The sequence below is a fragment of the Poeciliopsis prolifica genome, unplaced genomic scaffold (genome assembly GCF_027474105.1).
Source record: "Poeciliopsis prolifica strain line A6 unplaced genomic scaffold, Auburn_PproV2 SCAFFOLD126, whole genome shotgun sequence".
In the NCBI taxonomy this organism is placed as follows: domain Eukaryota; kingdom Metazoa; phylum Chordata; class Actinopteri; order Cyprinodontiformes; family Poeciliidae; genus Poeciliopsis; species Poeciliopsis prolifica.
The window spans coordinates 348,343-374,664 of NW_026562501.1; the positions used below are offsets into that span (position 1 = coordinate 348,343).

General features: G+C 41.0%; 1 pseudogene; it reads left to right on the plus strand.

Moving 5' to 3' along the window:
- Positions 1 to 944: 944 nt before the first annotated feature.
- Positions 945 to 24,510, plus strand: LOC129355186 (NACHT, LRR and PYD domains-containing protein 3-like; annotated as a pseudogene).
- The last annotated feature ends 1,812 nt before the right edge of the window (positions 24,511 to 26,322 follow it).

The following is a 26,322-nucleotide window of genomic DNA, read 5'->3' on the forward strand; positions in this document are numbered from 1 at the left end:
CGTCGATTTGGACCCAGCGTTCTGATGCTAAACATTAGCATCCACGCTAAAGAAAGCTGCAATGTCATCAATATCACATGGATAGTCACAAGCATGACTAACTGAACATGGGTAATAAGTAAGGGAAATGGCTAATACCTCATTTAAGGTAAAAGGCTAATGCTAATGCTCTCCCTTGCTGTGCAAGGCAGAGCCCTAACCTGAGTGAAAAAGATCATGCAGGATTATCTTATTGCACTGCCTATGGCAGTGCACTAGTGTGGAACAGTGAAATGCTAATGTTTGTGATGTTAATGCACTGTCTTGAGGAAAAGACAGTGCAATTACTAATTTCATTGGTAATTGCATTAGCCACAGATGACTCTTGAGGCTTTTATTCTGAAATTTAGCATGAAATAGCTAATACCTCATTTAAGGTAAAAGGCTAATGCTAATGCTCTGCCTTGCTGCGCAAGGAATAGTCCTAACCTGAGAGGAAAAGATCTTGCTGGATAATCTTATTGCACTGCCTACGGCAGTACACTAGTGGGGAACAGTGAAATGCTAATGTTTGTGATGTTAAACTTGAGAGGAAAAGATAATGCAAGCTAATATCATTGCAGCTTCTAATTTTTTTTAAAGCTTAATTTAAAATTGCCACACTAATTCCATGTGTAACAATGGTTGGTTAAAATGAGTTATGAAAGGCCCAAAACACAAGCAGTTCTAAAGTCCAGCTTTTTCCTCTGAGTTCTGCCATAGTTAGAACTACAGTGATGCGTTTTTGTAGTCCTAATCAGCTGGCCCTGCTGTGTTCCATTGCTATGGTAATGGATTCTCTGCACGATATTTGTGGGCGTGACGGCGATTTCAAAATTTATTTTGGGTCAGAATCGCACAAATTCTAAAGGCCAGCTCCTTCCTCCTCACTGTCAGTCTTCGCAAGTCAGTCACTCCCTCCATGCATTGCTATGGGCAGGCCCCAACAAGTTTCATGAATTCCTGTGGAAACAGAAACTATTTTTGTTCTTCTTCAGATCAGCTTCTATTTGAGCGGAGGAACACGTTGGCTTATTAATAGAGGTAAGTGTTGCCGCTCCGGGTTCCTCTCCGTCTCTCGGCTCTCTGGAGCCTTTCCCCAGTCTTTCCCCAGGAAGCCTCGGTGGTTAACCTCTGAGGCTTCCTGGGCCTGGGCCACCTCAGCTGGGATCACTCGGCTCTCATGGGGTGGGGTCCCTGCAGCAGCGCTCTGTTTTACGTTACAGAAATATTGAACAAACGATAAACACACCGTATTTATCATTTTCTGATTCATATTTTTCTATTTTATTATTTGTTTTCATTTTTGTGCAACACTTTGGTCTGATGCTATATTGTATTTTAAGTGCTTTAGAAATGAAGTGGTACATTATGACAGCAGCATCTAAAGCAATAATGAGCTTCTCAGATTGAACCTAAGTAAACTGAACTTACTGTAACTAACAATCAATCAGTGTTCTTGCTGCAGTGACTATCTGGTGTTTTAACCTGAAAACCAGAATAAAAACATTTTAAACTGCTTGTTGAAATCAGCAGAAAGTGAAATGAATCACTCTCCAGTCTGGGGTTCATCTGTCTGTGGATCAGAACCGGCTTTAAGCTCTCTGCAGATTTATTCTCTTCCTCCTCTCTGAGCTTCATCTTTTTCCAGGTTTTTCTCTGGTTGCTCCTTGAAGCAGGAAAAAACTTTGTCTCTCAAAGCTCTGCTGGAAAAATGCATCTAGAACCAGATTGACCCAGCTGGTTCTGATCCAGAACCAGTTGGCAACTCAATGACCTTTTAGCAAATATTTGCTATCAGCTCAAATCAGAATCAGCAGGTCAGGCTTTTCAAAGATCATTGATCAGTTGTTAAAAGCTGATCAATCTGTAACGAAGCAACAGCGCCCTCTGGAGGAACAACAATCTAATGACATCAGAACGTGTTAGATCAAAACATCATAAAGTCACTTCCTGTGGTTCTTGGTAAGTCACATGCAGCTTGTTGATCTTTAGGTGAAAAGTTTGGAACCAGGATCTCAGTTTCAGAGTAAGTTAACTCAGAGTTTATGGAAGGAGAGTTTGTTGAACCTTCTTTAAGAACAGTGATTTTTCAGGACCCAAACATGAGAATCATTGACTTTGAATGTTTAGGTTCTGACACGATTCAGCCCTGAGAGATGATATCTGCTGTAATCAATTAATTATCAGGAATCTCAATCTGCCCTATCATCTAATGGAACCAAAGAACCACAGATTACACACTCCTGATGGTTTTTGTTGAATGCAGATTGATATTGTTGGGTCATATTACAGTCATCCATAATCTCTGTACAGCAGGTGGAGATGTTCATATATTAATCCTCTCATTATTGTCAAACTCCAGAGACAGTTTGTTTTCTGTTTTCATGAAGGTCTTGTTGTTCACTGAGAAGTGGAGGAATATTTCAGGCGTCTCACAGATTAATCCACAGATTAATTTGTGAGAGATTAAGTGTGTGATTCTCCAGTGTGAGAAACTGAAAACAGTGATTTATCTGCATGTCTGATTGTCTCAGGATTCAGATGTACAGAGCTTCAGTTCATGCTCTTGTTTTCTGGCCCTCAGTCAGATTCGTGTTCAGTTGGTTCCTCTATGAAAGAGTTCTGGTCTACGGCTCTGTTTGAGGGAAAAAACAACCGAAAGCCTGAATTCCTCCTGAACAATTATGTTAAAGTCAGTCTGTCTGACTGAGATATTTCTATTGGCAAGACATCAAACTTTGAAGTCTGGACCCAAAAATTCAACATTTTGATAGCTTTTTTATTGGCTCTAGTGGCCTTTAATTGAAAGTTAATTGACAGGAAAGGGGGTAATGAGAGAAGGGGAAGACATGCAGCAAAGGTCGCCAGGCTGGGAATCGAACCAGCAACGGATGCATCGAGGACTGGGGCCTCCATAGGTGGGTCGTGTGTAACCCCTGTGCAACACTTTTGGGCTGTGCAACTAACTGCGGCTACAAGAGCAGCATCAGGAGAGTGTGCTTTTAAGGAGTCTGATGTGTGAAAATAACAGGAGGCACTGCTTTTAGTTTTGGGATGTGTGACCGCGGTTACAACTTTAGTTATGCGTGAAGAACCTTAAATTCTCTGGTGTTTTATTTTTACCAGATCACACATAAGTTTGTAAAAAATAATCAGAGGCACTGATGCAAATTAACCACAGTTTATTTACTCACAATAACCCTTAGACATAAATAGTCAATTCATTTTATTATACAATATCGGCCACTTAAAATCCTAAAAAACTGCAGAACAGAGGCCCTTGACGACTGGAGTTTGACACCCTTGCTGTAGCCCCTTCTGCCCTTCATCTGGGCAAAACATCAAAAGGTAAGGAGACTCACCCGTGGACTGATGGACTGTGGTCTTATATGAATACAACACTTGAGGCAAATAATGAGGCCAATTTCCCTTCCTCTCAATAGGTAGAGTTCACAGCAGATCATGTAATGTTCTATTAAATCTTTCACATTGGCCATTACCTTCAGGATGGTAGGGAGTAGTATGAGTCTTTTGCACTCCATACAGCTCACACAACTCCTGGATCAATGCACTTTAAAAATTCCGGCCCTGATCGGAATGTAGTCTGGCTGGAACACCGAACTTGTAGAACCAGTCTTGTACAAGAATCTTAGCAACAGTAGGGGCCCTCTGATCTTCGGTTGCTACATCCTGGGTAAATTTTGAAAACACATCAGTCATGATGAGAACATTTTCCTTACCATCTTGTGATGGTTCCAGCAAAGTGAAATCTACTGCCAAGACTTGGTTTGGTCTTGAGGCCAACAAATGCCCCATGGTGGCCCGTGCCTGGGGTGTGTAGCTTTGGCCAATATGCAGCGTTCACATCGTTGGCATCAATCTCTGATCTCTTTGTGCATCAGAGGCCAGTAGCACTGCTCCCTAATGAGTTCAGTGGTCCGTTCCACTCCCTGATGTCCATGATTTTGGTGAAGCTGTTTCATCACCTCCTCCTTCAAAGAATCGGGCAGCAGCAGTTGGTGGATATCCTCTTCACCATCAGGACATTGTGTACAGCGATATAACAAGCCATTCAGCTGCCTCACCTTGCTCCACTGTCGAAGCAGCTCCAGGACTTTTGGGGAGAGACTAGCCCTCTTTGCTTTATCCTGACAATGTTGGTTAAAGAAACTCTGTGTAACCGTTGTCACCATAGAACCAGTGTCCAAAAGACACTGACGTGTAACATCCCCCATTTTCACAAGTACAGTGGGACACTGTCTAACCAATAGTCACCCTGTACAGTTATTTTCAAGACCACCTGAACCATGACCTCTCCCTTCTGAATTGTGGCTCAACAAAGTAGAAGGAGTTAGTTTCCTGCCTGCTGATAGGCAGCTGCAGCCTCTCCTTGCAATGGCGTTGGATGCTGCGGGACAGGGTTCACCCTCGGTTGATTACAGTTCCTAGCTATGTGACCAGGCTTCTGGCAGCGCCTGCAAATAGTAGGGGTTGTTCTGTTCAAATGTGAAGATCTTGAGGGAGATTGTAACAGCAAACATTTTGAGAGAGCAGGTTAATCTGTTCCTGTTGCTTTAACAGCATTTCCTTTAGTTCTACAAAATCAGAAGCCCTTGAAGCAACTTTCAAATCTGGTCTACTGCTTTGAGATCTGTGTAATGCACAATATGATGGGACAGAGTAGCTTCTTTTCCTTCCTTCAGCTGGTTGTCCCTCCTGTTCCCATCTAATTGCTTCTTTCCTTATATCCAACAGTATAAACTCTGGGTTTTCTCTAATGAGCTTTTTCAATTCCCTACGGAAAGGTAGGATCAAGAACATGTGGTCTTATATGTTCTGGTCTCTCAAAAGCAAACTGGTCTCTCAAAAGCATGGCCTCATCAGCAACAGCATTTGGTGCATTGGCAGTAATCTTTTCCATTAAACAAAACATGAGAAAACTCATGCATGAGAAAACTCTTTTAATGACTCCCCCTCTTCCTGTCTTCTAGAAAAAAAAAATCCTCCTGTAAAGTTACATAGGACTTAGAGCAACCGTACAGTTCTTGTAAAATAGCAAAAATGCGTTCAGGATTCTCTCTGTCAATCCGGGGTCTATATCGTATTTAATCTTTGGCTTCACCCTCCAGATGACCAAACACAAAATAAGCTTGGTCTAGAGGAAATAAATGCCTAGCCCGCACAGTAGAGTGGACCTCCTCTATCCAGTCCATAACCCCAATCCCCACATAACCTCTAAAAACAGGACATTTACGTTCCCTTGGAATGTAAAAGAACCGGTCCACTACCGGACCTTCTGCTGCCGAGACAGGGTGTGGACCCTTCCCAGTCACCCCACGAGAAGTAGAAGGTAAAGAGTCTTGATCAGTCATGAACTTTTCTTTAATTTGCTGGTTCTCCGCCTGAAGGTGGAGCATCATATCCTTCAGTTCTTGAAGCTGCTCCTCCATGGGTCCACAGCGTAGAACTCCTCTCCCGTTCCACCACAGACTGATCAGACCCGATGTCCCCCGTTGTGCCTGCTACTGTTTCAGTAAAAAAAAAAAAACTCCCGACCCAGCCCTATCAAACTCAGAAACAAACCCCTGCAAACATGTGCCACTGTCTTACAAACAAAAAAGATCCTGCTTCACAGCGCCAGATTGTGACCTCGGTTACGACTTTAGTTATGCGTGAAGAACCTTAAATTCTCTGGTTTTATTTTTACCAGATCACACATAAGTTTGTAAACAATAATCAGAGGCACTGATGCAAATTAACCACAGTTTATTTACTCACAATAACCCTTAGACATAAATAGTTAATTTGTTTTATTGTACAATATCGACCACTTTAAAATCCTAAATCTATGCTGACAACCAGTTACTCCGATTAAATAACATCAGACTGCTTGGGGGAGAAATAATAGTAAAAAACACCAAATGTAACTGAATACACCTATGTGTTCCCAAACAAAAACAATCACACAACAAAAGAAAGACTGCCTAGTGAATAACACACAAAAAAAAGAAACTCCCCTTCCACTAGTCTCCTCAGTCTAGATAAAACAGCTTGGAAACAGGGACAGCATCGTTACTTTACTTACAAGCGAGTCTGGAAGGCTGGACAATAAAAACTCCCCTTCCTTAGACCACAAACCCCTAAAAGAATTTAATCAATAAATAATAATAAATTTTATTTGTAACGCACCTTATATTTCAAAAAAATCTCAAAGTGCTGCAGAGACAAGAACAAATTGTAGAGCTTACAATAAAACATACAATAATACATCTCACATCAAGTGGTACAAAAATAAAAATTAAAACTAACAATTTAAAGTAAAACTTACAATTCTAAAAGGCCAGTTTAAAAAGGTGAGTCTTAAGACCGATTTTAAAGGCCTCCACACCTTGTGAGGCTCTCAGGAGCTCTGGAAGGGCATTCCAGAGCCTCGGAGCTACTGCCTGAAAAGCCCCATCTCCCATAGTGGCAAGTTTGGTCTTAGGTTGATGCAGGCAGTAAAAGGAAGTGGAGAAACGAAGAATTTATATCCAAAACATAAATTCTAAACTAATGCAACACTGAAACCAAAACAAACTAAAACTGAAACAGCAGCAGGCCAACCTTCTCTGAAAGTTAACAGAGCTCTGTAAGTCCTCTCCAAGAGGAGGTTTCCTGCAAAAATAAAATGGAGGTATCAGAAATAATTCTGCACCCAGCGCACGCTTCATGTTAACCATACCTGTAGAGGAATTAGCCTGGACTCTGACCCTCTCAGCGATCTACCTGCTTTTAAATATAAATGCCGATTACCTATCTCCGTAATGAATCAGCTGCGCTCCAGCACAGCGGCTTCCTTATATGGGCAAACGGAAGAGTGCATAATGGACATAATGCCCCAGCTACACATGTATATAAGTGATTTACATAAAAATAGACAATTATGACAGCACAATGAGACACCATATAAATGAGTCCATAAGTCCATAGAACTTTTCTTTAGCTCGCCATCATCAGATCCAGGTGAGGGTCTGATCCATCCAGAAAAAAGACAACCTAAAAGGTCAGAAAACCTATTTAAGTGTTTTATCAAAAACAGCAATTATATACAAACATAAAAGAAATAATTATTAAATTTAGAAATTTAATTTAATGCAATAATTAAATTTAAATAATCAGGTTAAATTAACCATAATTTAAATAAAATAAAGCAAAAAGAGCATCAATCATATGTCAAGCTAACCAAAATTTAAAAAATACATAAAATGCACTTCCAAGATATCAATCAAAAAAAAATTTATCAATTACTCAAGCAGACTGAGAGGAAAGAAAAAAACAAAGAAATTCAATAACTATATTGCGCAATAGCAAACCCCAAATGTAGCTACATTCTCAATTTTAAACTTCATGGCTTCAGCATAACTTGTTGTAGTATATATAGTGGATCTATTTGCTTTAGCGGAACCACTCCCCTTTTGCTGAGTTGCCTTCTATGTTATGCGCCTGCGCATTGATATGTTGTATTCGACACTGAAGTGAATATCATAAAAGTCACGTTCATTTGAACCTCTGAGTCGAATCTTTATTTATGTTGGAGTAAAGACACAACACTTGTCAAAATACGAACAAAATGCAACAAGTTACCTTCTCAAGAGAGAGGAGCGAACTGGGCCACAATCAGGCCTGACAGAATCCCAGTGACGGTCCAGGCAACCAGCGCCAATTATTCTAATAAAACAACACTCCAATGAGCAATAATGCTATCAGATAAATAAAATAAGAAAACTCACCAAGCAATCAAATCAGTGCATTTGAGAAGAACAACACAATCACAGAGAAACAGGTCAGAATGTTTTAAACTGCGCGCTGGAGGCGGGCTTTAAATAAGCTACAGGAAGTGGGCCCGCAAAAATAAAAGTCCTTGACTAATTGAGGGTTAGACCTGCACCACCACAGCACACCCCAACATTTTGATAACTTTCAATCCTCCAAGGTTAATAGGCATGAAGCCAATTAATCTAAATTCCTTTGACTTTGTCAAAATTCAGTTTGTGTGAAATGTCAAAAAATGACCTTTGACCCCCAAAACCCTGACATGTTAATTTTTAGGTACTACCTCCAATAATTTATTTCCTGTCTTGAAGGCTTTGTGTACCAAACTTCAAATATTTTTATGATGCTGTTTTGATTGAATTACCTTCAGGGAGGGTTGGAAAGATTTTGGCCACGCCCCTTTTAAATCCCACTGAGTTCTTCAGTTTGGACCCATTCACCAACTTCATCAAAACCAGTCAGAACTTGGTTTGTTTCAGCAGGATGTAACTCTTTCATTCTTCTCATCCCTCTGTGTCTTTGTATCTGCTGCTGCTCATCATCACTCAGAGGACGACGGCAGAGACGGTGAGGACAACTGGTCACCTGAAAACTGAACACCTGAGCAGGAGCCCAGACGCATTTCTAGAGGAGATTTCTTCAGCTGATGGTAGTGGTAGCAGCAACACAATACTGTCCCAATGCAAGCAAACAAGATTTAAAGACGTTTAAGTTTTCATTTCAGACTGAAGGAAATCTGACCCTCGACTGACTGGCAGTCAGATTTCATCCTTCACAGGAACATAGAGACATTCGGTAAGTTGGTCCTTTTTCAGGTTTTCTGTAAGGATGAAGGATCAAGTTTTCATAAACATCTTTTAGTTTCAAGAATTAAAGAAATATTTTTTGGTGGTGTGTTGATTATCATGTGATTAAAATTAGTATTTTTCATCTCTAATCCAGTATTTTTTAGATTCCATTCAGTTTTCCAAAAAGACCAAAAGAAATTATTTATGAAACAAAGTCTGAAACATAATGAATCCTTTGTGTTTTCCAGATAAAAATGGCACAGCAGCAGGAAGTGGATTTTGGTAAGTGATCAGGAACAGAAATGAACCGTCATAGGAGAACAAACTGACCAATCACAGCCTGTGTTGCTGCCATGTGATGAACAACAGCCTCACTGTGAATTTATTGTTTTCATGCTTCCTGTTCAGTGAAGCTCTGCTGGAAACATTGTGAGTTTCTGTGAAACCTCAATGTAAAAACTGAACTCAGATGGAAACAGAACAAAAAGAAACTGATGTGAAGAACAGGACAGAAGCTCTAATACTTCAGAAATAATTACTATATATACTCAATAATTCATCCAAAAATCACATCATTTATGACTAATTTCTTGTCTCAGATGAAAAGACTTGCTGTGTCTTTTACTCCAACATTTGGTAACAGAGATAATAAAGCTTAGAGACAGAGATGAAGACCTGATGATGATGGTAAAAGAAAAATGTCTAATCATTCAATATTTTCATCACAATGTTATCAGAGATTCCTGTTTTCCTGAAATAGCGCAGCTTATATTTAGAAGGTGTTTCTTTTATTGTTCTTCCTGCAGTGAGGAAAGAAAGTGATGAATCAGAAGCTTCATTTGTTCATGTAGACAGAATCAGTGGTCAGCTCTGATTCCTCAGGTCTAAAACACAACAACAGGTTTAGACCTGAGCAGCTGATCAACAGACTCTGAGGGGGATCTCTGGATGAATAGATGATCTCATGTTTTATTGTTGGTTTGGATTCATCCTGTTCCTGATTTCTGTCTGCAGAGGAAAAACTTCTCCAGGTTCGCATTGAGTTGTGAGAGAGGTTTCTGAGGAAATCCTGAATCAGCTTCTCGATGGCCTTGAGGCAGATGGTATCTTTAAACATTTGGAGAAAGAGGAAATACTTCAGAAGACCCAAACCAGACCAGACAACGCCCGCAGCATCATCGATGCTGTGAGAAAGAAAGGACAGAGAGCCTGCAGATTGATGATCAAACGTCTTGACTTTATAGATCCTACCTGTCCGATCAACTGAGTTTGTCCTCTAACTCCTCTGATTTAGGTCAGTCAATTTACCAATCATGACTGAGTGGAAGTGAACTCATCCAACAGTGACTAACTACAGTTATAACAAAAAACAATAAATGGAGCACTATGGTTGGACACCTTCTGCTGAGCTGTAGGTCAAAAACTATGGAAAAGTTTTCTTGCAGGTTAGCAGGAAGCTAATCTGCAAGAAAACTTTAAAACACTTTGAATGTTCAGCATGATGTTTGTAGTCCAGTCAAAGCTCTACAGTACTGCTCTGTGACTCGTTTTCTTCATGATTTGAATGTTTCAGGTTTCTGTAAGGATTTGTTTTTTTCTCTGTGTTAAGTTAGGTTTTTGTGCATTGAGTCTCCGTGTTGTCCTGCCTACCCTGTGATTGTTCCCATTGTATCTCGTTCCCTTATCACTGAGTGTATATTCAATGCAACCTGTGTTCCATGTTCTTTGTCAGGTTTTGTCGTATTTGTCTTATCAATTTGTCTGGATAGATCTGTTACTACCGTCCATTCGAGTTTTCAGTTGCTACCAGTTTATTGAGCCTTAGCCTTCCGCTCTTTATCTGTGCTGATTGGACTTTGGATTGTTGTTTTTCTCTATTTATCATTAAATCCTCATTTCTTCATTTTCTACCTGGCTCCTCAGCATCTGCCTTACACCTCAGGCAGCACATCATGACAGTTTCTTCTGAAGGAAACCTATAACTAGAATGAGCGATTTGTTTAAACATCCTGATATAGAAACAATCAAATGAAAATTCAATGGATTGAATCTTAATTGTTTTATCTTATGTCTTTATCTCTTCGTTCAGATTTTGATGATCGATGTCAACATGACCTCAAAAAGTCTCTAAAGAGAACCTTCGAATCTATCTGTGAAGTCATTGCAATACGTGGAGAGAAAACATGTCTGAATGATATTTACACAGAGCTCTACATCTTGGAAGGAGGAACTGGAGAGGTCAACCAGGAAACATGAGGTCAGACAGATTGAAGCAGCATCCAGTAATCAGGGAGCAAAAATAAAACGGGAAGACATTTTTGAACCCAACCCTGCCAGAAAGCAACAGATCAGAACAGTGATGACCATGGGAGTGGCTGGCATTGGAAAAACACTGCTAACACAGAAGTTCACTCTGGACTGGGCTGAAGGCAAAACCATCCAGAACATTGACTTCATATTTCCATTCACTTTCAGAGAGCTGAATAACTTGAAAGAAGAAACTTTCAGCTTAGTGGAACTGATTCATCACTTCTTTGACAATATTAAAGATGCAGGAATCTGCAGCTTTAAAAAGTTCCATGTTCTCTTCATTTTGGATGGTCTAGATGAGAGCCGACTTTGTCTGGACTTCAAGAAAAACCCAGTCCTGACTGATATTAAAAAGTCAACCTCACTGGATGTTCTGCTGACAAACCTCATCAGGGGGAAACTGCTTCCCTCTGCTCTCCTCTGGATAACCACACGACCTGCTGCAGCCAGTCTGATCCCAGATAAGTGTGTTGACAGGGTCATAGAGGTCAGAGGGTTCACTGACCCCCACAAGGAGGAATACTTCAGGAAGAGATTCGGAGATGATAAAGAGAAGGCTGACAGGATCATCTCCCATATCAAGAAATCAAAAGTCTCCACATCATGTGCCACATCCCGTCTTCTGCTGGATCACTGCTAAAGTTCTGGAGAATATGATGAAGACCAGAGAGGGAGGAGAGCTGCCCAAGACTCTGACGGAGATGTACAAAGAGTTTCTGCTGATTCAGCTCAAAATCAAGGAGGACAAGTATGAAGACATAGCTGAAGAAAATCCAGAGAACAGGAAGCTCTTTGAGTCTCTAGGAAAACTGGCTTTTGATCAGCTGCTGAAGGGAAACCTGATCTTCTACGAGAAAGACCTCACACAGTGCAGCTTCAACATCAAAGATGCTGCGTTGTTCTCAGGAGTGTTCACTCAGATGTTTAAAAAGGAGAAGTTGATGCGCGAGGTCTCCGTCTACTCCTTTGTTCATCTGAGCATCCAGGAGTTTCTGGCTGCAGTCTACATGCTCCACTGCTTCACCAGCAGGAAGTCAGAGGAGATCAAGACGTTCCTGGGAGACGAATACAGAGAAACATCTCTAGATGAGTTCATGAAGAAAGTCATGGAGAAATCCCTCAGCAGTGAAAATGGCCACCTGGACCTGTTTGTCCGCTTCCTTCATGGTCTCACTGTGGAGTCCAACCAGAGAGACTTAGAAGATCTACTGGGTCAGACAGAGACCAGTCCAGAAACCATCCAGAGAATCATCACCAACCTGAAGGAGATGAACACTAATAGAATCTCTCCTGACAGAAGCATCAACATCTTCTACTGTCTGGTGGAGATGAACGACGTCTCATTTTATCAGGAGATCCAACAGCTGCTGGATTCAGGGAAGGAGCTCTCAGTGAGTGACTGTTCAGCTCTGGCCTTCATGCTGCAGATGTCAGAGGTTCTGGATGAGTTGGACCTGGAGAAGTACAACACATCAGATGATGGACGACTGAGACTGGTTCCAGCTGTGAGGAACTGCAGAAAGGCTCGGTGAGTCCAGATGTTTTCACTGTGTGATGCTGATTCAGCTCTATTGTCCTCCTGTTTCTTCTTTCTGGATGTTTTTAGTCTTTAATTACGTCCTTCATCCGTTGGGCTATTTCAGCCACTAAACATTCAGCTCATCCAGGACAGCTGCAGCCTTTGTTGAAGCTGTTAGCTGTCCTCCAGGAAGACCTGCAGAAACATGAGCTTCAACTCTGGAGACATCCAGCCTCTTCTAGTTACTGGAGAACTTTCACTGCTTCACCATGAAATGCTGCTGGACCCAAACGCTCCGTCTCCTCCAGGGGTTTTGCTCTTCAGCTCTTTAGGAGTTTAGCAACAATTTCTCCTGACATCCAAACCTTTGTTCCTCTGAGACAATGGACAGACCACTGCAGAGACATGTGTCCCTCTTCCAACCAGTCTGTCCCAGTTCCTCTCAGATCCACAGTCTGAGAGGACGGTTCTGACCCGAAGGAGCAGCAGGACCGGTTCTGCTGCTGCTCTGCAGGACGACCAGAACAACGTGAAGCTTTTAGCTGCAGCAGGTTGACGACTGTCCACTTTCTACTTTGTTAAAGCATCAAATCCAGCAGATGAACGGAGACAGAACTGGAGCATCATGTGTTTGTTCTGCTCCCAGTTTCCTCTGTGGCAGCATTTAATAACCTGCTGCTGGAAAACATGTTTCTATAGAATATATTATTATTATTAATGATGACGATGATTCTGTAGGCTGCAGCTGCTACTGGAACAAGCTAATATCTTGTTTAGCAGATTTTGGCTAAACAAACCCAGACATGCCAGAGGTCCACAGCAGCTGGACTTCCTGCTCTGCTCACTTCATTTATAACTCACTTCCTGCTTGATGAAAGATCTCAAGGATGTTCAATACAAACGGTCTAGTCCAAGTCATGTGAGTGAGAGCTGTGAGCAGTTCCTCCTCCTCTCCAGTAGTTTCCTTCATTCAGCTCAGTCAGCCTCTTCATCAGCTGCTGCAGCTGCTTTGAGGCTCTGATGCTGCAGCTCCATCAGATGCTGCAGAGAAAACTGAACTTTCCTTCAGTTGATAGAAAAACTTCAACATCTGAAGGTCTGAGGACATGAAGCCTGGACCAGAACTAAAACTTTAATCAGGAACTGCACAGATTTTCTGTCGGGTCAAACTCAGTAAATTGAAGATCAGATGTTGATCAGATGATGTTATCATATTTTAATCTGTTTATGATCCAGATTGACTTCATTAGAACTGAATTTATTTCTCCTCTAATCACAGACTTGGTGGCTGTTCGCTCCAAAAGGATGAATGTGAAGTTGTGGCCTCGGCTCTGAAGTCCAACCCAGATCTGACTGAACTGGAAATAAATCAGATCAGCATATCTAACGGTGGAGACTCTGATATGAAGCATCTGCTTGAGATCCTGGAGAATCCAGTCTGTAAAGTGAAGAATCTGAGGTTTGTTTTCTCTATTTATCCAATTGAATCATTCATTTATACTTTAATATTTAGTTTAATAATTTAACTCTAATATATTTTCTTTTCAAACAACCTGTTCAAATGTCAGAATAAAATCTCAAACATTTTACCTCACACTGCGACAGATGGTGACCTGTCCAGGGCGACCCCAGGCACCATCATCTCTCCTGACCCCACTAGGGTCAAGGGTGGATGGATTTGACCTTATAAAGAAATTATTTTCTTATTTCAAACTTTGAGATTGAACTTTGATTTTTTCTAATTTCTTAACCCACATGCAGAGCAACCACAGGAGAGACAGAAATGAGTGAAATGATGTTTATTTCATGTGTTGGGACTGCAAGGTCTCTGGAACGGGTTCAGGGACTCGTCTGCTCACTGATCAATGAGATGGTGAGTTTGAGGGAAGTCGGAAATGGGAACTGCGAGAATAATCAGACAGATCTTTGTCATGGAGATTTCGTCCGTCCGGGAGAGAGGAGAGGTTTAGTGGTTACGATGCCTCACTGGATGCTGCGGGGAGGGCGGGCAGGTAAGACCGGCAAGGAAAACAGAGGAGAGTCCGACTGCCAGCTGGAGATTTCAGGAAACTGCTTGGGATCAGATGAAGAGGGTGATGGTGGGAGTCGGGCAACCACCGGGTGTTGATGAAACCAGAGTAGAGTCTACACAGGAAGAGGAACCACCATCACTGGCAGGTGATGAGGCGCAGTCTGCTGCTCCTTTTGCGTCCCACAGGTGATGAGCTCGTGCAGCGCTGCAGCGTGACCACGCCTCACCATGGCGACGGCCTCTGACGCCCTCTGGTGGTTAAACAGTGAAGCAGCAGGCGAACAAAAGAACCCACAAAGAGCAAAAACCCCCGAACGTGACATTTTTCAGTTTTTTTTTCACTTTGCAATGTTTTTGACCGATGAACATGAAACGTTGTTCCTCCAGAGTCGAGCCAGAGCCGCATCCTCAAACACTGACGAGTTCAAAACCTCATTAATGACACATCTAAGAAACGACTGATTGTAGAAAATCCAGATGCAATGAATGAAAGTGAGGTTTGCAGCAGCACGTTCCTCAGCTTTGTCCTGAGGCTGTGGTTCTGTTGGGCCGGGTCAGAGAGGAACCGTCCTCTTCAGTCTGATGGCTGTCAGTCTGTTGGATCCTCGTCTCCGTGACGACGGCTCATCAGGTCACGTCTCCTTAGGAAATAATGGCCTCCATTGGCTTTCAGCAGCTTTAATAAGAACCCAGTGAAGAACCTGACTGGTTCTGATCCAGTTACCAAGTCGGGTCTAATGATCAGGAACCAGCAGAAATAGCTCAACTCATCCAGGCTGATAGAAAACTTTGACTTTCTTTGTTGATCAAATGTTCTGGTTCTGTGGTTTGGACTCTTTAAACCAGTTTGACTGGATCAGATGTTAGAATCACTTCATCATGTTTCTTTTACAGTCAGGGAAATTAATTTAACATTTTTATTATTTATTTGTTCATATTTCAGTTTTAACTGCATCCTGTTGGTTCACATCTTATTCTTTATTCAGATTGATTGACTGCAGTTTCTCAGAGACCAGCTGGACGTCTCTGTTCTCAGCTCTGCAGTCCAACCCGACCCATCTGACAGAACTGGACCTGAGCGACACCAACCTGGAAGGTTCTGGACTAAAGGATCTCTGTGGTTTTCTACAGACTGAAGGCTGCAGACTGGAGACATTGTTGTATGTAATAATGTAATTATTGATATTTCTGTGAATAATTCTATATAATTGATCATAAATCAAAGTTCATTTCTAATCAATAAGTTCTGAGTTTGTTCCTGGATCCAAAGTTTAATTTAGTTTCTCTGTGTAACTGAGTTGGACCTGCTGATCTGAGGTCAGAACAGGACAGCATTCAGACCCTCAGTCTGACCTTTGACCTTCTTTGTGTCAAGCAGGTCAAGCAGGTCTTTTTGCATCTTGACCTGAAGGTCAAGATGCAAAAAGAGAGAGAATGAAATGTCCCTTTATTGAAGATCCATAAATCCCACATTAGCTTTAAATCTCCTGCTATTAGTTGATGATGATCCAGTCCAGGTTTACAGAGTCCAGGTGTTGCAGTGCTTTAACTAGACCAGACTAAAGATGCTGATAGTCAATAATTAGGTGGAATGGCCCTTTATCCACTTCCTGAATCAGAAGCTTCAGTCAGAAACCAACTTCAGCCTGAATCAATCCAGACCACTGAGTTTCTCTCTGAGCTCAACAGGCTGCAGATTCTTCAGGACATGAGTTTCTGCTCCAGAATCAGAACCAGCAGAGATGCAGCTCATGGATCTGCAGCAGGTTGTTAGGAGAGGTTCTCCTCAAGCTCAGACTGAAGGTTCACAGTCTGACAGAGACGAACAGAGAAAGTGGACTAACTGGATGAAACGGTTCCTAGAAACAGGGAAGCTTTCTGGGGACTTGACTGCTGCTCATATGGAGCTGCAGCACATGCAGCAGTTTGATGTTGGCAGGAAGCAAAACAACATGGAAGCAAGTGATGAGTTTCCATGTTAGTGTCAATTCCACTAAAGGAGCAAATGACAGTCAGTCGTCCTAAAACCAGTGAGAGCAGCTTCCAGAGGAAAACCTGAGTTTGTTGTGACAGTCAGACTCTATCAGGATGACCAGAGTCTGCTGGCAGAGATCCTGGACATGAAGACACATAAATAATATCAAGATGATTCATTAACTGTCCTGCAGGAAATACTGACTTTGTTCAAGTCATTTTCTTCACACATCCTGATTCAGCTCTTATTTTGGAGGACAGGAAGTGAGGTCTTACCTTTGTAATGCTTTGTATGCAACAAGTTCAGCAGTTCACTGAAATCATTCTCATGTGTTTTACTGGAAAATAGATTTAAAATGATTCGTCTTCACTATCAGGTTGTTCCTTTATGATAATCTTCCCATTTCTGCAGCGTCTCTGATGAACGATTCAGAACCAGAACCAAATGACCCACAATGACCTCACAGAGAAAAGGATCAATATTTTCTAGTTGATGGTTCAGAAACTGAATCAGCACAAAATGATCAACTTTCAGAATGTGATGATATTATAAAAGCATTGAAATCAACCCGTTTCCATCTGTCATACTGAGCAATGAGCTGCAGTTCAAATACAAGCAGCAAAAAAACATCATTAATAGATTAATGAAGAAAAAACTGGAGCCATAAAATATCAGCAGATCAATGATGGACAGAGCAGTCGGAGAATCCAGAGCCTGGAAGGAAACATGGAGAGAAAAACATCCACTGAGTTTAAGATCCTCAGAAACTTTGAGACAAACTTTGACTTTCTTTGTTGATCAAATGTTCTGGTTCTGCTGGTTGGACTCTTTAAACCAGTTTGACTGGATCAGATGTTAGAATCACTTCATCATGTTTCTTTTACATTCAGGGAAATTAATTTATACATGTTTATTATTTATTTGTTCATATTTCAGTTTTAACTGCATCCTGTTGGTTCACATCTTTTATTCTTTATTCAGATTGTGGAGATGCAGTTTCTCAGAGACCAGCTGGACGTCTCTGTTCTCAGCTCTGCAGTCCAACCCGACCCATCTAACACAACTGGGCCTGAGCAAAACCAACCTGGAAGGTTCTGGACTGAAGGAGTTCTGTGGTTTTCTACAGACTGAAGGCTGCAGACTGGAGATATTGATGTATGTAATAATGTAATTATTGATATTTCTGTGAATAATTCTATATAATTGATCATAAATCAAAGTTCATTTCTAATCAATAAGTTCTGAGTTTGTTCCTGGATCCAAAGTTTAATTTAGTTTCTCTGTGTAACTGAGTTGGACCTGCTGATCTGAGGTCAGAACAGGACAGCATTTGGACCCTCAGTCTGACCTTTGACCTTCTTTGTGTCAAGCAGGTCAAAGGTCAAGATGCAAAAAGAGAAAATGAAATGTCCCTTTATTGAAGATCCATAAATCCCACATTAGCTTTAAATCTCCTGCTATTAGTTGATGATGATCCAGTCCAGGTTTACAGAGTCCAGGTGTTGCAGTGCTTTAACTAGACCAGACTAAAGATGCTGATAGTCAATAATTAGGTGGAATGGCCCTTTATCCACTTCCTGAATCAGAAGCTTCAGTCAGAAACCAACTTCAGCCTGAATCAATCCAGACCACTGAGTTTCTCTCTGAGCTCAACAGGCTGCAGGTTCTTCAGGACATGAGTTTCTGCTCCAGAATCAGAACCAGCAGAGATGCAGCTCATGGATCTGCAGCAGGTTGTTAGGAAAGGTTCTCCTCAAGCTCAGACTGAAGGTTCACAGTCTGACAGAGACGAACAGAGAAAGTGGACTAACTGGATGAAACGGTTCCTAGAAACAGGGAAGCTTTCTGGGGACTTGACTGCTGCATATGGAGCTGCAGCACATGCAGCAGTTTGATGTTGGCAGGAAGCAAAACAACATGGAAGCAAGTGATGAGTTTCCATGTTAGTGTCAATTCCATTAATGGAGCAAATGACAGTCAGTCGTCCTAAAACCAGTGAGAGCAGCTTCCAGAGGAAAACCTGAGTTTGTTGTGACAGTCAGACTCTATCAGGATGACCAGAGTCTGTGGCAGAGATCCTGGACATGAAGACACATAAATAATATCAAGATGATTCATTAACTGTCCTGCAGGAAATACTGACTTTGTTCAAGTCATTTTGTTCAAACATCCTGATTCAGCTTATTTTGGAGGACAGGAAGTGAGGTCTTACCTTTGTAATGCTTTGTATGCAACAAGCTTCAGCAGTTCACTGAAATCATTCTCATGTGTTTTACTGGAAAATAGATTTAAAATGATTCGTCTTCACTATCAGGTTGTTCCTTTATGATAATCTTCCATTTCTGCAGCGTCTCTGATGAACGATTCAGAACCAGAACCAAATGACCCATAATGACCTCACAGAGAAAAGGATCAATATTTTCTAGTTGATGGTTCAGAAACTGAATCAGCACAAAATGATCAACTTTCAGAATGTGATGATATTATAAAAGCATTGAAATCAACCCGTTTCCATCTGTCATACTGAGCAATGAGCTGCAGTTCAAATACAAGCAGCAAAAAAAAACATCATTAATAGATTAATGAAGAAAAAACTGGAGCCATAAAATATCAGCAGATCAATGATGGACAGAGCAGTCGGAGAATCCAGAGCCTGGAAGGAAACATGGAGAGAAAAACATCCACTGAGTTTAAGATCCTCAGAAACTTTGAGACAAACTTTGACTTTCTTTGTTGATCAAATGTTCTGGTTCTGCTGGTTTGGACTCTTTAACCCAGTTTGACTGGATCAGATGTTAGAATCAATTCATCATGTTTCTTTTACATTCAGGGAAATTAATTTTCTACATTTTTATTATTTATTTGTTCATATTTCAGTTTTAACTGCATCCTGTTGGTTCACATCTTTTATTCTTTATTCAGATTGAGGAGATGCAGGTTCTCAGAGACCAGCTGGACGTCTCTGTTCTCAGCTCTGAAGTCCAACCCGACCCATCTGACAGAACTGGGCCTGAGCAAAACCAACCTGGAAGGTTCTGGACTGAAGGAGTTCTGTGGTTTTCTACAGACTGAAGGCTGCAGACTGGAGATATTGATGTATGTAATAATGTAATTATTGATATTTCTGTGAATAATTCTATTAATTGATCATAAATCAAAGTTCATTTCTAATCAATAAGTTCTGAGTTTGTTTCCTGGATCCAAAGTTTAATTTAGTTTCTCTGTGTAACTGAGTTGGACCTGCTGATCTGAGGTCAGAACAGGACAGCATTCAGACCCTCAGTCTGACCTTTGACCTTCTTTGTGTCAAGCAGGTCAAAGGTCAAGATGCAAAAAGAGAGAGAATGAAATCTCCCTTTATTGAAGATCCATAAATCCCACGTTAGTTTTAAATCTCCTGCTATTAGTTGATGATGATCCAGTCCAGGTTTACAGAGTCCAGGTGTTGCAGTGCTTTAACTAGACCAGACTAAAGATGCTGATAGTCAATAATTAGGTGGAATGGCCCTTTATCCACTTCCTGAATCAGAAGCTTCAGTCAGAAACCAACTTCAGCCTGAATCAATCCAGACCACTGAGTTTCTCTCTGAGCTCAACAGGCTGCAGGTTCTTCAGGACATGAGTTTCTGCTCCAGAATCAGAACCAGTAGAGATGCAGCTCATGGATCTGCAGCAGGTTGTTAGGAGAGGTTCTCCTCAAGCTCAGACTGAAGGTTCACAGTCTGACAGAGACGAACAGAGAAAGTGGACTAACTGGATGAAACGGTTCCTAGAAACAGGGAGGCTTTCTGGGGACTTGACTGCTGCTCATATGGAGCTGCAGCACATGCAGCAGTTTGATGTTGGCAGGAAGCAAAACAACATGGAAGCAAGTGATGAGTTTCCATGTTAGTGTCAATTCCACTAAAGGAGCAAATGAAAGTCAGTCGTCCTAAAACCAGTGAGAGCAGCTTCCAGAGGAAAACCTGAGTTTGTTGTGACAGTCAGACTCTATCAGGATGACCAGAGTCTGCTGGCAGAGATCCTGGACATGAAGACACATAAATAATATCAAGATGATTCATTAACTGTCCTGCAGGAAATACTGACTTTGTTCAAGTCATTTTGTTCAAACATCCTGATTCAGCTCTTATTTTGGAGGACAGGAAGTGAGGTCTTACCTTTGTAATGCTTTGTATGCAACAAGCTTCAGCAGTTCACTGAAATCATTCTCATGTGTTTTACTGGAAAATAGATTTAAAATGATTCGTCTTCACTATCAGGTTGTTCCTTTATGATAATCTTCCCATTTCTGCAGCGTCTCTGATGAACGATTCAGAACCAGAACCAAATGACCCACAATGACCTCACAGAGAAAAGGATCAATATTTTCTAGTTGATGGTTCAGAAACTGAATCAGCACAAAATGATCAACTTTCAGAATGTGATGATATTATAAAAGCATTGAAATCAACCCGTTTCCATCTGTCATACTGAGCAATGAGCTGCAGTTCAAATACAAGCAGCAAAAAAACATCATTAATAGATTAATGAAGAAAAACTGGAGCCATAAAATATCAGCAGATCAATGATGGACAGAGCAGTCGGAGAATCCAGAGCCTGGAAGGAAACATGGAGAGAAAAACATCCACTGAGTTTTAAGATCCTCAGAAACTTTGAGACAAACTTTGACTTTCTTTGTTGATCAAATGTTCTGGTTCTGCTGGTTTGGACTCTTTAAACCAGTTTGACTGGATCAGATGTTAGAATCAGTTCATCTTGTTTCTTTTACATTCAGGGAAATTAATTTATACATTTTATTATTTATTTGTTCATATTTCAGTTTTAACTGCATCCTGTTGGTTCACATCTTTTATTCTTTATTCAGATTGGAGGAATGCAGTTTCTCAGAGACCAGCTGGACGTCTCTGTTCTCAGCTCTGCAGTCCAACCCGACCCATCTGACAGAACTGAACCTGAGGGAAACCAACCTGGAAGGTTCTGGACTGAAGGATCTCTGTGGTTTTCTACAGACTGAAGGCTGCAGACTGGAGAGACTGGGGTATTTTAATGATATATTATTGATATTTCTGTGAATTCTATATAATTGATCATAAATCAAAGTTCATTTCTTCTGATCTAATCAATATTTTCTGAGTTTGTTCCTGGATCCAAAGTTTAATTTAGTTTCTCTGTGTAACTGAGTTGGACCTGCTGATCTGAGGTCAGAACAGGACAGCATTCGGACCCAGTGTGTAGAAATCCCCATCATGTCAAGCAGGTCAAAGGTCATCCAGTCTAGAAAAGTGAATTCCTGGAATCTGACAGGAACAAATCAATAATCAATGATTGATGCTTCAACACTTTGATCAGAACCTGGAATGATTTTAATGACTAAAATCTTTCAACACATCATGACCCAGTACCAGGTTCTGGTTCTGGTTCTGAAGTCAGCAGGTCTTTATTGGAGCAGCAGCTTGTTGGCATTAATATTGATGAGAATCTTTAACTGGTTGTGTTGGACTGGTTAACCTGCATCCTGCTGGTTCACATCTTTTATTCTTTATTCAGGTTGAATGAATGCAGTTTGTCAAAGACCAGCTGTGATTATTTGGTCTCAGCTCTGAAGTCCAGCCCGACCCGTCTGAGAGAACTGGACCTGGGATTCAATAGCCTGGAGGAATCAGATGTTCAGCAGCTGAAGGATCTTGTAGAGACTTTAAAGTAAGTAAATGTTTGCAGTGAGTCCAGCTGCTGTCAGCATATTGAACTAAACCCAGTCAGCATCAAAGCAAAGATCCAGTGTTCCCAGTAAAGCTGCAGCTTCTCAGTGGGAGGAGAATGGTTCAGGCTTCCTGATTGGACACAATCAGCCAATCAGAGGAGCAGCAGCTTGCTGTGTTGTTGCTGTGTCCATGTCTCCAGGATGTCCAGCTGGACTCCAGCGTCCAACATGTCTAGAGACAGTGGTCCTCATCAATCAAACAATGTGATCAGAGATCTGCTTGTTCAACAGGAAGCAACTGATCAGGTTGATGTTGGTCACAGCTCTGAGATCAGACTGACTGCAGCCTGGCTATCATGTTCTGGATGTGTGGAACCAGAGGAGTAGATTTGATAAATAAAACCCACAGGGACTGTGGCCATGGTCTTAAAAATAAGCCAATGAAAGTTAACAGTAATTTATATATAATTAATAAAAGATGAGTCACTAAAACGATGTAGCGCAAAACTGAGCGGCAGAGTCAATGGATGAAGGACAGAGTCTGTTAATTCGCTTCAGTGCGAAGCCGTACTCTGCTCAACTAGCCTCAGTCGTCTGAATTAGCTCCTAGCTTGATGCGTTTCTGGCCCACTTGTGCATCTCTCAGTGAATGAAAAAGTCCTTACAAAAATCCACACAAAGTCTGATGAACAACAAACTTTACTTTCTTTGTGCAGATAATACAAAATATTCTTCAATCTTGCACAGCAATTCCATGTTTAAAGTAAAAAAACTGTAGAGCTCAGTGAAACATGACATATTCAATATTCTTTCACACCAATGTGACGCTGCACTTTTTTACATGTTTCAATTACGTCCATTAGGTGGCACTTTTCTACAAAACATAATAAATGGAAACTTATTAGAAAATATCTACATATTCAAAAGACATATACAATAATAAACAATGTTCAAAGTTTAGCCTGCCTGAGAGGGAGCGCAGTCCGGCGCTCATTCCCTCCCAGTGCCAGTCTACTGATCGGCGATCCGGCCAATCGCGTTCCAGCACCCAGTCATACGTTTCTCAACGGCGACCAATCCTCCAGTCCACCAGTCCCACCGCCTGCCGCTCTTACCCTGATCTGTCCTTCTCCATCTGTCGCCTCAACTGCACAGCTACCTCTTTGTTCTCAGCTTCCAGTCTGCACACTGCTGAGCTAATGGACACCTGTGCTGCTGCAGTGGGTGTCTCTGGGAATGAGAGGTAACGTCACCTCCAAAGCGAAACAAAGTCAGTAAAACATGAAACCCAACAAACCAAGGAATTAACCCAAACTAAATCTAATAAGAAAAGTAAATTACAACTAAATATAGCAAGTAAATCCAAAACAGCGATGTAAGAAACATGAAATTAACTCAAATAAGGAAAAGCGAGGCCACATTATCACAGATGTTCTGCGTCACTGACTGCTGCTGGAGAGGCTGGAAACACTCACTGATCTGCTCTCCATCCTTCTTCTCTCTGCAGGTTTTGAAAGCTGTCGAGAACGGTCTCAGAGGTTGAAGCTGCAGCAGTTTGAGTCTAAAGAAACTCTGACATGATGATGACCTCTGACCTCCAAGGTTTCTCTCCTGTTTGTTTCCTCATGTCTGTCATTTAGTGTCTGATATTGTTTGTCTCCTTGGATCAATAAAGATCCAAATCAAACTGGGCTCCATTTAGAGGCTTCATGGAGTTTTGATCTGAACTGGATTCAACTGGAAAGTTGATTTTTTTTTCTCTCTGGTTCATTTTCATCCTGGAACCAGAAATGGAAACATTTCCAGTTCAGCTCTGAGGTCATAAAGACACTTCATTCAAACCTCTTTTCTCTGCTGCTTCTTCCTTCTGCTGACATGAAAATGTTCCTCAAAGCTCCGCAGATGAAAAGATGCAGAGAAACTTCAGCTTCCATCACAGAAACCAGTTTCACCAGTTTAGAACTGGATGTCCTGCAGAAACTCTGATCTTGGAGCAGTCTATCATTTTATCTGATTAAATGATAGATTTTACATATATTCATATTTTTACATTCATTCTAATATCTAACGAAGTTTTGCATTATTATTGATTCTCAGCTTGAATATTTCTGTTGTCTTGGTTTTTACTTTTTTAGCTCCATATTTCATGTTTTGAGTTTTCTAGAGGCCTTTAGGACTCGATGTGTCTCATCAGGCTCTTAATGAGATTTACTGATTTATTCAGACCTCAGTGGCTTAATGTGCTGATTGCTTCATGTTTGATTTTCATAATTATTCTAATGTAATGCTGGATGTTTCATGACCAAATAAAGTTTTTAAAAAATCTTTGTGTGTTTTCTATGCAGCTGACTGTCAACACATATAATAACTAAACCGTCATTTTTGTCCTGCCTGCCATTTTGGCTTTAAAAAAAAAAAAAAAAGTTTTTACGTTTAGTTTTAAAGCTTAAACTAGTAAAAGCAGAATCATCTCAAGTTTGATTTCAGATTTTAGCTACTAATTTAGTTAGCAGTTTATCTGAAGGTTGTTGGTTTGAGTCCAGAACCTTTTTGCTCTGTTTTGCTGAAAACAAAGGCAAATTCAGTGCAGCTCAGGGATTGAACCAGCAACCTGTGACCCAAATCCTCAGGCCAACTTCTGAATGCAACATCTCAGTACTGGTGAAAATGAATGAAGATGTTATGGTAGTTTGAGACAGAATGCCAGGGGAGTGAGAAAGTATTTCAAAAGTTTTCTGCACTTTAGTTTCTGAGAGTCTTTATGAATCAAACAGGCTCCAGTTGAGAAGGTTGGTTGGTTCAGTCAGTAACTATCTGCGCTTAAAATCTGCTGGTTGTTGGTTCAAACCCTGATCAGAAAAATGTGTAAAGATGCCGTGGCTCTGATTGGTTGCTGGTTGTCCAATTTGAGTAAATCGACCATTTATTAAATGGTTGAGACGTGAGGGGAGTCTCAGTGAACTCAATGCAATTTGTGAATTATGAGACTGTTTTAGCTCCGTAGAAAGCGGGAGCAGATGTCAGCGCTCAGTTTCTCTGGGAATGATGATAATTTACAGCCATGGAGACGTGAAGGGAGCGGCTGCTGATCCTGATCATCTGAGACGGCCCGGCCTGTAAACCGACCCGATAACGCTCAGCAACACCAGGCCCAGGCGGCTCCTGATAGAGCCAGAGGAACTTTGATAATTATTCTGATTGCAGCTACAACATTTCACAAACGTAAAAGTTTTATCTTTGATTTGATGTTGAGTCCGTTTGAGCCGAAACTTGGAGCAGATCTTCACGACTCCTTCAGTTACTGAAACATCATCCTCATCATGTGATGTCATTAAAAGTCCATCACAGCCTGGTTCCATGTCTCATCCCAGGAAAATAACCCTACACACACACACACACACACACACACACACACACACACACACACACACACACACACACACACACACACACACACACACACACACACACACACACATACACACACACACATGTTTTTCTACTTTCACCAGGACTTTGCATTGACTTCCATTCATTTCTACAGTCTGACCTTCACACTGCAAAATCAAAATCTCACTATTAAGTATTTTTGTTCTAGTTTTTAGTCTGAATGTCTTCATACATTTGAAGTTTGACAAAACTAACTTACAATAACAGAAGTTTTTCAAGATAATTATTATTAATTTGATTTATAAATTTTCATATAAATAATTATGAAAAGTTCCAGTTTCAATGGCAGATTATTTTACTTAAAGTTGAATTATCTGCCAATGGAACTCATAATTTTTTATCCACATTAAATTTGCAGTATGTCATTTTTCATAAGCTGAAATTGTCTCTACATCAAATGTGCCATTATTTTGCTAAAAAGTTACTGACAAATTAGTTTTGTCTTTTTTTGGATGTATTAACATTTTTGCACTAGAAATTGGACAAACTACCTGGTAATATTTTGTGTTTTTTGCAGTGTACTTTAAACCGAACCCAACATTTTTTTTCTTGACATGACTTTAATTTACATCATGTCTCATTATCACATGCCTAACCCTGACATTCTGGTCTGCATCGGCCGTCCAGACAGACCAGCTGTCTGGACGGTGTCAGCTGCTGATGATGTCAGCAGACTTTAATGCTTATAGAAGTTAAGATGGAAATATGGCA